The sequence below is a fragment of the Drosophila ananassae genome, chromosome 3R (genome assembly GCF_017639315.1).
Source record: "Drosophila ananassae strain 14024-0371.13 chromosome 3R, ASM1763931v2, whole genome shotgun sequence".
NCBI classification, from domain to species: domain Eukaryota; kingdom Metazoa; phylum Arthropoda; class Insecta; order Diptera; family Drosophilidae; genus Drosophila; species Drosophila ananassae.
Window position 1 is genome coordinate 27,539,227 of NC_057930.1, and position 13,869 is coordinate 27,553,095.

General features: G+C 46.5%; 1 non-coding gene across 1 annotated transcript; it reads left to right on the top strand.

Moving 5' to 3' along the window:
- The first annotated feature begins 13,633 nt into the window (after positions 1-13,633).
- On the top strand, positions 13,634-13,705 carry Trnap-agg. The gene has a single exon. It is a non-coding gene; the product is annotated as a tRNA-Pro (tRNA).
- Positions 13,706-13,869: the final 164 nt, after the last annotated feature.

The window sequence follows — 13,869 nt, forward strand, 5'->3', positions numbered from 1 at the left end:
CAGTCCTGGCAATAACTTTTCTGTGTCCGGGGCCCCGTCTGCTGCTTTGGGGTAAAATTAATATTAAAATGGAAGCATCGCCTTCGCCCAATGTCCGACGCATTGCAATGCCAGCAAGGACCTTTAGGTGCTTTCTCTTTCTCCTTTTCCTACAATTAAAAAAAGGTTTCATGTATTCTTTGCTAAACTGTTACTTACTTATATTCCCAACAACATCTCCCAGAGTTATAATAGAGAATTTAATGACATCATACCCTTATACTTTTTTTATGAGAAAAATCTGGTATTTCCTCTTACACTTGGCTCCTTTTTCTTTCAGTGAACTATCTATATCCCTCCCTCTGTATTCCTCAGCAGCTGATGGGGGCACTGCCAGGGCAAAGGACATTTCCAATTTATTTACGCTCAGAGGCACTTTGTCTGCTCCGCTCAGCTCTGGCCAAGCTCTCCTGCTGCTCCTTGTTCCGGCTGCTCTTCTTTCACTCTTTTCCCGCTGCATATGACAGTGTTTGTGTTGCCTGTCGGGCTGGGCGGGATGTCCGGGATAGGATGTCCTAGGAAAGGCAAAGGCAAGGGCAGAGGGAGGGATAACATCAGAGGTCGAATCTCTTTGCCTCTTCGCTAGTCTGCTTTTTATTTTTGACAGCAGAATGTTCCTTCTGGTCGTGTTAGCGTGAAAAGTGTTGAGAGGTGTGAAAATGAAAATTTACTTCGTGGCCGCCAAGATTTATGCTGGCGAATATCTTCGCTTTCCTTTTCAAAGGAAGTAGTAGAAGCAGATCCGAAATGAGTCCTTGAGACTATCCCAATAGCTATACTAAACCTATACTAAAGACACTTTTATGTATCCTGCCTCCATATCACTAATATAGACTCTAATATCAATTTCCGACTCAGAAAAGTATCAATGCAAATGTCCTTGCACAGATTGCCTTATCGATTGCCAGCAACCTGATCCAATACTTCACGTCGGTCTGTCATCCGCACTGTCGTCGATTGGCATCCCGACTTGACATATCCCCGCAGCAACAGCAACAGCAGCAGCAGCAGCAACAAATCTTGTGTCAAGCATCCCGACACGCACTTGATAAATTATTATCTGCAGTCCGGGTGATGAAAGGCAATGAAGCCAGTGGCGGGGAGCAGCAGAAGCTCCCCTGGCTGCACTTTGTGCTCTGCACTTTGCACTTCGGCACAATTTATATTTAAAAGGCAAAGGGTACTGGGGCGTGTTCCGAAGGACTATAGCCAGTTGGGAGGAAAACCGTCCGACAGCTCTCGGGATGCGACGCGTAAGTGGAGCGGTAAACAAGTGACCCGACCACGCCCACCACCCACCACCCGACCACCGACCACCGCCCATGTGGGGGAGGAAAGTACGAGGCCAGGAAGGTGGCAGTCGATGGAGGAGAAATGGAAAAGTGGCAGAAGCAAAATGCTGGCTGCCGTCGCTCAGCGGGCGGGCGCCATTTACCAAGTGTCAAAAGCAAAGCTAAAGCTATTGTCGACATGACTTTGGACAACAACAACAACAACAACAACAAGAGAGGCAATAGAAGAAACAACAACTAACCGAAAAAGTGGAATGCCTTTGTTGGCCAACATGGAACTTGGAAGTTGGAGGAGAACTTGCACTTCTGCAAGTCCCGGAGAGCAGGAGCCAGAGAGCGGCATGTGTCACTTCTTTTCTGGCTGAGAAAGGATTTTCCTCTCCGGCGGGTCAAGCCAGAGGCGGAGGCGATAGAAAAGTGGGTGACAAGTAACCGGAAAATGTATTTTATTGTTTGCATCCGGACATTTCGTTTTTCCGACCTCTGGCCCAGCTGCCCCCCCCACCAGCCACTGCCAGCTCAGCTTCTCCCCGGACCAGTGACTTGGTCCTTTGGCACTAAATTTGTCTAGTAATTGATGATATTGCACTTTTTCCCCCAAACACACTCTAGATGCCGGGCTGCAGATGTTATAAGAGTTGTGGGCGTTATTGCGGTGGAGTCCTGGCTGCAAAGAGTGGTGGGCCAATGGATGGAGATATTTCATTTGGGAGCAACGGAAATACTGCCATTGACGCCATGAAAGGAGCCAGAAATCAAGCTAAAGTGGAGCCTCTTAGAAGTATTTCAACTTAATCAGTTCAAGAACTAGAAAACTTGTCTGGGTATTAGGATTTATGATTATGCCAAAACAATATCTTAAAATGGCTAATAAAATAAGTAGTTTCACTTACACTGCCTAATAACATTAAGGAAGCTCTAATATTACTAATATGGCATTAGCTCTGGAATAAGTGATGATTTCTAATGCTCCAGGCTGAGCTATCATTACCCTGCAACCCCTGGCACCCACTTACCGCCCTGCCACCCAGGCACGCTAGCTTGATAGATTGTCCAAATGTGCTGCGTATGAATGAATGAATGAATAAGCGAGTGCGCCCCCGACCACTCGCTGGGTCCCCCAAATTGACGGCCCCCTCGAAAAACGCCCGTTGGGCCCGCCGCCCTGCCACTGCCGCCTGATGCTTCCCCGAGATTGATGGCCAAAATGGCTGTTGAAACAACGACGAGTCGAGTCGAGTCGAGGCGAGTCGGGAGGAGCAGCAGCGACTGCCGCTCAATGAAGAAAAATAATCACCAACATCATTTATTTTCCGTTTTGCCTGCCGACGTCGTACAGCGCACATCAATCTTTTGCAACAGCAACAGCCCAGGAACAGGAACGGCAACAGCAACAGCCAACTATCGACCATGACCAGGCCTGGACTTTGGCTGGAACTGGGATTGGGATTGGGATTGGGTGTGTAGATGGGGATGGGGATGGGGATGGGGATGGGTATACTGGGACTTTTGCGCGTGATGTATACTTTTGTGAGCTTGACAGCTTCTGACGTGGATGTGGATGTGGACGAAAAGCCAAGGCTCCGGGCCTGATGCTTGCTGGTTGCTCTGGCCTGGCTCCGGGCTCCGGGCTCCTGGCTCCCAACCAACTGACAGACGACTTTTGACGTTTGTCTGCAATTAACGATGCCATTCCACTGGCTCAGTGTTGAAAAATTACTGCAGCTGCAGGTGAAAATGGCATGGCAGAGTGTTGGTTAATGACATGACAACAGCCCGCTCCCCATCCGCTTCCTCTGCCCGGCTCCCTTCTCCTGTCGCGTTTAAATCATTAATTCCAATGACGAAGACCCCACACACATATCCCATCACTCAGCCAGAGTAATGTCAAAGATAGACGAGGCTTTGGAATTGCCTGAAGGAGGAACTCATCATCGGGGTCGGAGCCGGGCGGAGTCTCGTCCTCGTTTGCTGGGACTAATTTGTGGCCCTCGACTAAAGACGCCCACTAAGTGCCACCACACCGAGAAAATCGGGGGAACCACACTTAGACTTTATTCAGTTACTTATTATTTACATTTTTATTATATTTTTTATACAAAAAATATACAGGAAGGCCAATCAAAAAGGTTAGGCTACAATATCCTTTGGTTTGTAAATATTATAGCATACTTTTCAGGGTGAGTTTTTTCGCAGTGGAGACACAACTTTCCGATCCTTGGCGAGGCTCGTTATGTGACTGGTGACTTGGTTTTGTTGCAAGTCACTTGAAAAGTCATTAATCATTTCGGGGATTCCGCTTTTTGCACCATTTGGGGCGGAGTTGTGTGCCGAGCTGTCGGAGTTGCTGGATTTCGACTCAGAGTGCTGCAGAAATCCATCACGCGCCCAAAAGCCAGCCACTCGCACCAGCCGCCGCCCCACAGGAGAAACAGTCAACAGGAACAGCTAACAGGCAACATCAATGTCAACGTCAGCCGGAGCAGGACGCGGATGTCTGCGCGGATGTGAGCGCGGATGTGGACGCGGACAAGGCGACGGCAGCGACGTCTGACAGGCGGAAGAAAAGAGCCACCCATCAAGTGTGATGAGGAAAAAGCAGCAGGGGTGAAGGTGGAAAATGCGGGCGGGAGGCGTGGTCGAGGGGGGGCAACAGCTGGGGCAGGGGTGGGGCAGTCAGTCAGCCAGTCAGTCAGTGAAATGAAAGTGCTTTGTGATTAGGAGTCACAGCATATGCTTTTTAATTTGCATGTCAGCTTGCGGTGCCAGTTTGGCGTTTCCCTTACAGCGTCTACTCGCTGTGCTAGAACGAACATAAGTGTCTAATGTAGCATGGAGTTTCCTTACCATTGGTCTTATAGTTTCTAACTGGGCTTAGCTCTTAAGATAAGATATAATTCGTACAATTTATTCATAATTCGAATAATAATACTATATCTAATTACATGGCATTATGGTACATGGTACAAAAACTGTATTATATTTGGTTTAATTTGATCAACAAGACTGAGAGGCTGCTTTTATTTCAAATATGAATAACCCGATTACTTCAATTTACTATCTAAATATTTATTTTTTTAAATTTTTACTTTCAATCTGACATTCACGCCTCTCCGCCCTCTATTGTATGAAATTAGTACCACTATTCCAACTTTAGTCAAGTTTCCAACCAAAATTTCCCATCCGTTGGAGCAGGGAAATTTTCCCAATGTAAAATGTCAAATGTAACATTCGAAACTAACAGACAGTATTGAAGATATATCCTTGATTTCTTTGCGACTTTGCAACGCAACAGAAGTATTTTGTACATTTTTTTTCAAATTTTGTGGAGGGTCTCCATCGAAATTATAAAAAATCCAAGGTAGCCTCAAAATGTCCTCCAGGCATCTTTGCCAATATTTGTCCGATTTTTGAGGGGAATACCTTAAACGATTTGTACTTCGATTTCCTTCAAATCTGCCTCAAATTCTAAAAACAAATTATTTCTTACATTTTTTGTGAAAATTTGTGGGAAGCCCCTTCGAAAGGAATGAGGAATGCATGGGAGGCTCAATATACCCCCTTGCGATGGCTGTGTCTCCATCTGCCATTATCCATCCGATTCTTGAGCGGCATACCTTAAACCATTTCTATATCGATTCCTCTCCAATCTGCAACAAAATCTAGGAACCACTTATTTTTCTTTGATTTTTGATTTTTGGGGGATCCCCTTTAAAATTATAAAGAATAAAAGAATTAAAATTATTTTCCCAACCAATACATTTGTGGAAGTTCCATATCCTTGACAAATAAACGAACGCGGAAGTGTTAAAAAGAAAAATGAAGCACATCCATCCACAAACACTGGCTTCTTCCACTTGCCACTTGGCCATTGCAGTCGTAAATAGCTGGCCAATTAATAGCACACTCGTCTCCCACCCAACGGCAACCACTTACTTAATGTGGACTCCCCGAAGGCGCGGTGGCTAATTAAAACAGCGTTTAAATTAGCGTAGTAGAGCGGGGCGAGCAATTGACAAATTGTCAGGCAGAGGACCAACAGGTCCGGATCGGAATCGAAACCAGCCGCATCGATCAGCGGCGACAGAAAACACTTTGCCTGCTGTCCGTCGATCGTTTGGGTCTGGGATTTGGCCATCTGGCTCGTTGGCTCTCTGGCTATTTGGCCATTTGGACAGTTGGCGCTGCCTGGCGATCTGCCCCGTAAAATGCCGTTAAATGGACACGCAGCGCGAGCCAGAGCTGAACCAAACCAACACCAATCCCATACCCATCCCATACCCAATATCACAGTCGGACTGGCAACGAGTTCTGGCTGCGTAGCCTGCCCGAGATGCTTCCTGTTTGATAAATTTGAAAATCAATTGAAAATGGCCGAAAGGCCGACGCATCTTGGTGGGAGACAGGCTGGGAGAGATTCGCGGAAAAGCAGCTGGAAGCTGTTCCGAGAGGAATCGCCACCGAGAGGAGGAGATGCTGTGTTGTTGAATGGGAAACTGTGACTGCAGTTTGGTTTCAGTTTAGTCCACTTTACTATAATCATCTTAGGAGTATTATTTTCCGTTTTGAACCCTAATCAAGTAGAGTTCTCAAAACTATTTGTCAATATTGAGAACCCTGATCTCTTAAGACCAAAATAAAAATTAAAATATCTCTCAAGATCACGGTCCATCGAAATTTGTTCACTTTTCTTCGCTGCTGCAGCATCTCTGACGCTGGCCATAACCTAGAATATTTAAGTTGTTTTATTGATATTTTCTAGCCATCTATTTGCCGCGACTTCATCATCTGCCCCGGCACCCGAGCCCCGCTTCAATCGATGCAAATAAATCACTATGGAAAATGCAGTCGATGAAAAAAAGCGACGCGTAAGTGCCGCCAAATAAATTTCGCAATTTATTTATTGCAGCGTCCAGCCCGGCTGCCGTTCCATGGGGGGACTTCCCTCGACCCTCCGGTAGATGCTCAGTTTCTGGGTTTCTGAGCTTGGAGCCTGAGCTAAAGTCGGGCCCGGTCAGGTTTTTGGCTATCGGCAAAAGCCGCGCGTCGAGGAAGAGAAGTATTTTATTTCATTGCCAGCAAATTGGCAATAAGTGAAATTTGTTGGCCCGCTCGGCAGGTGTGTGCCAACGGCGATTGAAGGAAAAGGAAATTCGAATCGCACGCAGATTCCCTTACCTTTCGCAGGAGGAAATTGGGTTAGCAGTTCCATCTCCGAAACGGGGGCGTGGCCGGCCCTTTTAGCAGCTCCTAAAGAGCCACCTAATATATCATCGCCGGTTTTAATTTGCCGATAAGGTCGCGGATCGCGGGTCGAGGCACCTGCTCGATCCGACGAGGAGGAACCACAACGAATCGACTCTGACCCATTTCCCCATTGTTAACATTCACTTTTGTGTCGGTAATTTATTGTTATGCCTACACCTCTACTCGGCGGCATCAATTCTGCATAAATAAATCAGCCGGTGAGGAGTCGAGCGTCGAGCAGAGTGCAAATGAATTAGCATTTGTATTCGCGTTCGCGCTCGCTCGCCCGATTCCCATACGCATCATTAGCCTAAAAGGCAGCATCAAGTGCAATTTACCCGTTAACAAAAGCCTATTGTCAGCTAACAATCCATTGTGAGCGGAGCGAGTGTGTGGAAAGCCTTTTACCTTTTGCCCGCTGGCCCCAAAGCCGCCTCGCGCAGAGAAAAGAATCCGCGCAGACGCAAATTGATTGAGCCGGCGAAGGAGTCTTCCCGGCCTCCCGGAGGAGAGTCTCCCAGCGGAGAACCTGGCTAATGACCGCAAATTAACACTGGCCAAGGAGCCGCAAGACGAGTGTCATTAACAGAAGTGTGTTTGCCACTGGCCGTGGCAGGGGCAGGGACATCGGGTAAGGGGGTGCCACTTGGAATGGCAGGCCACTCACTTTAGTGCGGGCTTTTAGCATATCTTCTAATAGATCGCCAACTTGGCATACTTAACTTACGTCCCGAGTTAGTGTTTTCCTTAACTCTTTCTGGCCAGTTGACCGTGCTAAGTTGGGCCATAAATCGGCAGTTAGCGTTAGCAGATCTCTGGCTACCGTCGCCGCCACGAGTATTAATAATTCAAAGATATAGAAATCGGGGAGAAACAGGAAGAGGGCCTAGCTCTATAAAGGTACTTTGGCTTATTAATTTAGAGTGAGTCTATGGGAAGTAAAGCAAAGCTGGCATTCGACGTGGGACGTATCTGCCAACTAACCCATATCTGGTCCAATTATCCCAAGCTATATAAAGCTATCCACCCCACCCCGATTTTCAATTGGCAATTTCAGCTGCAGATCCACCGAAAATGCAAAATTTCGCTTGCAAATTGCCTGTCTGTGTGTGTGGGCTTCGGACGACTTTTTTATTTGTAAGGATCCTTCTATTCCTATAATTACCACAGAAATCGCATAACAAGCTGCACCAACAACGAGGACCAACCGGGGGGGCGGATGGGAAGTTACCGGGAAAACTGGGTCAGCGCTGTGGCAATATTGGTTTAGTGGATCAAACCGACAACGACTACGCAGAGGCAATTTGAGTTGCAGAGGAAAATGAAATAAAACAAAAAGCATGGACCTCCACTGGCAGCATTTATTAGATCAATGTCTCGGCAACAGCTACAGCGACTACGATTGCAGCAGCTACCCACAAGCCTGCTGAATAAATTGCAGAGGCAGAGGCAGAGACTGGAGCTGAGGCTGAAGCTGCGGCCTACTCGGGCTGCAACGAAAACAAAAAGCCAGAGAAAACACAAAATCAAACGAATGACTAGCATGAAGCCAATATATAATAATGGTTAAACGCCCAGGCAGCAAGCGGCGGACACAGCACTGCACTGCACTCCACTGCAACATCTAATAACAGCAGCAACATCTGCAACACAAACAGCAACAGGAGCAACATCAGCAACAAGAACAACCAGCCACAAACTGCCCATTAAACGGGGCTCCGAAGAATCCACCTCGATTGGCATTGGCGCAACAATTTAAATAGAATTCGCCAACATCAATGAGGAAATCGAATTGAATTAGTTGCTGATGCATGTGCATGTTGCTGCTGCTCATGTTCAATTTTCCAGCACCACCCAAACGAAATATTCGAAGAGTGAAAACAGCCATGAAAATGAATTGTTGGCTTAATATGTGAAGGCAGTGCATACCCTGGAAAAGACTGGGTTCTATTAATAAGAAGTTTTATGCGAAAGTTAATTTTAATAAGATAAAATTATTATTTTGTTTGTAGCCTAAATTTCTTTACAATTATTATTTCACCAAACTATGATATCAGACTGAATTCAGAACCCTTTCTTCTGGTGAGTTAGCAAATACCGATAAAGCCAGGTCGGCTACTGGCCTTGCCCGAGTCGGTTCCGCCTATTGCCGTTTGCTGGCTGCCTGAATATTAATTTATCTTCGACATTTGCCTTGGCCAGAAGAATTTCCAAACCACACCCAGCCACAATTTGTTGTTTGCCTCTGTCTGCGCCGCTGTTCGATTTTTAGGTTTTTTTGGCCACTTGCCGGCAGGCACAGGCCAAAATTCAATTAAAAATATTAAGGTTGAGCCTGTGCTACTGCTTATTAGGCTTTTGGGCTGAACTTTTCGTTATGGCATTTGATTTGGGGGTTCTCCCTGGCCAGCCCTGGTGGAGGAACAGTTTTGATTAGAGATCTTTGATCCCCTGGGCCAGCAAACCCCATGATCTACTGGAGTGCTTTGGCTACCGATCAATGATCAGGGAACTCCTGATCGACTCCATGACTATCACTGACTTTAGGCCTATAAACTTTATAGTATAAAGGCTATTAGTTGTATAAATAAGGAAGTGGAAAGGTGGGGAATTATTTAAACAAAGCCTTCTGTTGTCTGTTCAAAAAGAACAAGATTAACATTCGCGATGTGACAATTTTTGAGAAGCTGCCTTTACTTTAAACTTTGCTCCGGCACACCCAAGGCTTTTCCCTTTTGGGGAACAAAGTCAGCCCAGCCAGAGATTCACAGGGATCTTGACCATGCCAGCTCCCTCGGGGCGTGCTCGGTTACTTCATGACCAGAAAAAAGCACGCACCGTGCTCGCTCCGCTCCGTTAACCCACAGCCAGGAACGGAGAAACGGTCGACAAATTTACGACTTCACAGGTACCCCCAATCCCCGAAAATCTTTTGATTGTGTGGCCAACTACCGCGCAATTTACGATCGGTTCGTTTAGGTGGCCCATTGTCCGATGTTCCGATGTTTATGCAATGTTTTTGTGATTTCATATCAGGCCAGCTGGGAATTTGTAGCGGCAACGCCTTCGCCTTTCCTTGTGGGCGTTGGGCCACAACTTTTTCTCCTTTTTGCTTTCTGGCCTCGCAGCCCCTGGCCCTCTCCCTGGCCGACTCCCAGTCGCCTGGTTCTACTGGGCCAAGCGCATCCTAGCCAAATATGTGCGAGCCAAAAACGTGAGACGAACAAATTGTTACTGCCTTAAATAGCAAACAGATTTCGTCGTTCATTCCGGCCACGGCCACGGCCAGAGCCAAAAAGGGGGCCTGCGTATTACGGCAGCCAAATGGAACACGACTCATCGGAGCGTCATCGCTGCATCGCATTCGATTCCTCCCGAGCAATTCCCAGAGGGTGAGCTGGGTCAATCCGCGGCAGAGGTCCCCAGGAGCATTTAAAAATCAATTTGGGCGCATTTATGTTTCACACGATTGCCCAGAGAGACAATGAGAATCGGAGCCAGAGAGAAGCCTCCGGTCTGAGCCGGGAAGTCTCGTTTGATGATTATCTCGGTTTGTGTGACTTTCGGTTTCCAAGCTCGTGTACATTGCATGTAGATGGTGTATGCCTCGAAAATGGATGGAAATGTGTGTCACCAGGTCTCTGTGTCTCTCCTCCTTGCGGGCCATCCTCCAACTCAAGTGGAACTCCCATACCCGATCCACTACCATTCCACTCTGCCATTTCCATTTCCATTCCTAATTCGAGACAATTACCAATTGTTTATTTGTTCTTACAACTTGTTGTCGACTTCCTCAGTGGCTTGGTGGAGCTCCCACCACCAAGCCCCTTCGCTCCTTCTCCTCCACGAATTCATCAATTGCCACACTATCTTGATCTCGAGCCGGGGCACAGCACAGAAGCCTACTCGATCCGAACGGGCCCAAACCAACTCGAAACTTTCCTTGGCCACTGTGACAGGCGGCACTACATCTCCGCCAGCTTTTAATTTCACTAATGACAATTGACGATCGTACACGTTTATGAAAATGGAAACCAAATGAAACTGAATTTCCACAACGAGTCGGGACAAGTGTCCGTTGTCTGATCCATCAGTGCCAGAAGTTGGTCATCTGAAGAGCCAAAAATTATTACTCTGTCAGAATCGCGAAAGTGCTAACAAGTAAGAGGAGAACTCCTACTCAATTATTGTATTTTATGAACACACTATGGTGCTGCATTGGAGGCCAATCTGACACGAAAATAATACAAATATTAGATATACACCTCTCCATAGCCCAAATTTTAAAAATAACCTTCACCAATTACCTCTGCCATTGAATAAAATGCGGCACTGCCACACATATATTTGCGAATGCTCTCGAAGGCATTTCAGGATCGCGACTCTCGTAAATCGGCGCAAGCCTGGAAACCAGCCCACAAAATGATCCCGATGACAGTCCGCGCCACAAGGATGACTAGAAAAGTATGCCAGCCACGGCTTCGAGCTGCTTTTGTGTTATTGTGGCCGATGCTGCACAGGAGTTGTCATCGTCAATTAGTTTAAAAGCAGTATAAATTTATGTTAACAGCCACCAAACATAATATCCCCTGGGAGAGCTGGCGGGGCAGAGCGAAAACGAAACGAAACGAAACAATTTTCCCTTTTCAACATGTTGCTAGCTGAAGAAGCGGGGGCAGCTACCGTTTCTGCCACTGTTGCAAGTTGGGTTGGAGGCTGTTGCAGCTTCTTTGCTTGCTGCTATGCCTGTTGCTGTTTCTGTTTCTGTTGCTGTGGCATTGTCTTGCTGCGCGATTTCGTGGCCGTTATAACAGGCCCAAAGAATCCGAGGCAAACGTTATGCCTCAATGAAGTCCAAGTCGGACTTGGAGCGGAGAGCCCCCTCCCGTTCCAATTTATCCCCCAATTCTTCGGGAGAAGAAGGCCATCTGGGTCGTGGCTCCGCTGCCTTTTCTCGAGCCTTTGATGTTGTCGCTGTTTGTTAGAATCTGTTGCACCAACAATATGAAGCGAAAAAAGTGCACATGGCCCAGGCGTAGCATTATTTAATGTAATCGATCGTGATGGGTTTGTTCTAATTTGCGGTGATTTTGTTTTTGGCGCTTGTTAGGAGCTTCCAGGGAGAAAGACCCAGCGAAATCCTTTGAAGTCGGTGAAAGATTTAGTGTCGTATCTTTTATGGCATATCATAACAATTTACGAGGCCGCGGTTAATTAGTTGGTGCCAGGGCCTCGCGACGTGAGTGGATGGGGTGCCATAAATTGGCCTGTCCCGTCGAACTTTTCACCATCGAAAATTTAGTTTAGTAATTGGACAGAGATTTTGTTATTTTTCCAAATAGATTGTGGCTAAGATGAGGCAGAAGCCTATAGATTTCGGCCTCTAGTGATAACCTATTATTCTCGGAACTGTTTTAAGTTTGGAAATTATCTTCCGAAGGCCCCCTCCATAAGGCTAATTATTTTACTATCTTATCAATTGGCAGTACTACTTGAGAGCTCCGAAATTTCTTCATGCTTCAAGTGGCAATAAAGTCTTAGAATAATTACCTCAAAGTTGAATTTCCGGTTTCAATATCCTCAGCTTCTGAGTCCCATTTGTGGCTGCCTATCGGAGCTAATCAGTTCTCAAAACTACACACATGCAGAGCCTTTTCTCGATTTCAACTAGAAATTCCACGGACAACTAGATGGTAATTGCTGGTGTGCAACATGGTAATGACGTATTTGGCCAGAAGCCGGCAATTGGGGGAAATGGAGGCAGCAATTGGGGATGATTGGATTGGACCGAGCCAGATCAGAAATTGCGTCGGGAAGAGGTGGTCCACCCGATCGACTTGTTATAGTTATCGATGACCGCCTCTTGCCCGGGCTTGACCCATATTCTTGATGAGAGAAGAACAAATATATTTCTGCCAGTGGGTTGTGCAGAACAATAAGTTTTAAATGGAAAAAAGATGGCAAACGAGAAATGTTCACCTGCTAGGCCTGCGGTTAACCCCGATTGATCCCCGGCCTGCCAATCGCCCGAATTAAGTAATTTCAATTCCGTCACGTCAGTCGGCTGCCGGAGCGGAGGCAGCTGAGGAGATAATCGAATAAAATGGATTGTTAGCCAGGTATCCAAGCCAGGTTTAAAGAAAAGCGCCACTAGAGACTATTTGCCTTTTCTTGTTGATGGCTGTTGGTTTTCTTTTTGTCCCCACAAGGGTCAGGGACAGGCAGCGAAAGGAAAAGCGGGCAGAGCGTCGGAAAATCAAACAAATTGTATCGATGGCTTGCCAATGAAGTGAAAATCGTGATTCAAAAGCCAAACAGCGGCCTGTAATTTCCACTAATTTCAACAACATTTTGTTTTACTTCGGACTCGAGTCGGTACTCGGGTCGGATTGGCTTGTTTCCTTTAGCCAACATTTTGTCGAATCGCTTCCCAAGTAGCTAAACAATTATGCGAATTAACGGGGAATGGGAAATGGCTCGCGCAATTGCAATTGCGACTCCGACTCCGACTCCGATTGGGAAAAGTTCAAATCAATTGCGACTCATTTGAAGTGACGTCACAATCGCGGCAGAGGGCGAAAAAGGCAATCTGTCCATAAGAAGTCCATCTCACAGTACACAGCCGATGCAACAGTTCTCGGGAAAAACTCCATAAGCGGCGATGGGTTCTGCATTTTAAAATCACCAAAGGGTCTTCAGTCCATCCCAGCGCTCGTCCCAAGGGAACGTTAGTTGACATTTATGGAATCGGTCTCCTGCTTTCCAGCTACTTGGTTTTCTCTGCCCTTTGCTGGAAACTGTGCTGCGCCAGCAGACTGCATGGAACCAATGAACTGTCGTTTATTCAGCTGCGCTTTTTGCCCGACTCATCGGAATTACTTAAAATGGCATGTAATGAGGCGACTATCTGTATCTTGCAGATGCGCGCTTTTGTATCTTTCGCTGTTTTTCGGATTTCCAGGAAAGCTTGCGCTTGTTCGGGCGAAAGCTTTATTTGCACTTGCGCATGGAGCGCTGCCATATCAAATCGGGTTTCTGTCGCTCGTCGAACAACTGGCTCGTTGGTCTAGGGGTATGATTTCCGCTTAGGGTGCGGGAGGTCCCGGGTTCAAATCCCGGACGAGCCCAAGTGAAGCACTTTTTTTTTATTTTTTACTCTTATTTATTTTTTATTTTATGTGCTTAAACTGTTTTTGGTTTCTACCAACAATAAATTTGTTTCTGCCACGGGTAAAAGAAGTATACTTCGCTTAAAATCAATGAAGACCCAATAAAGTTTTTTTGTATCTCA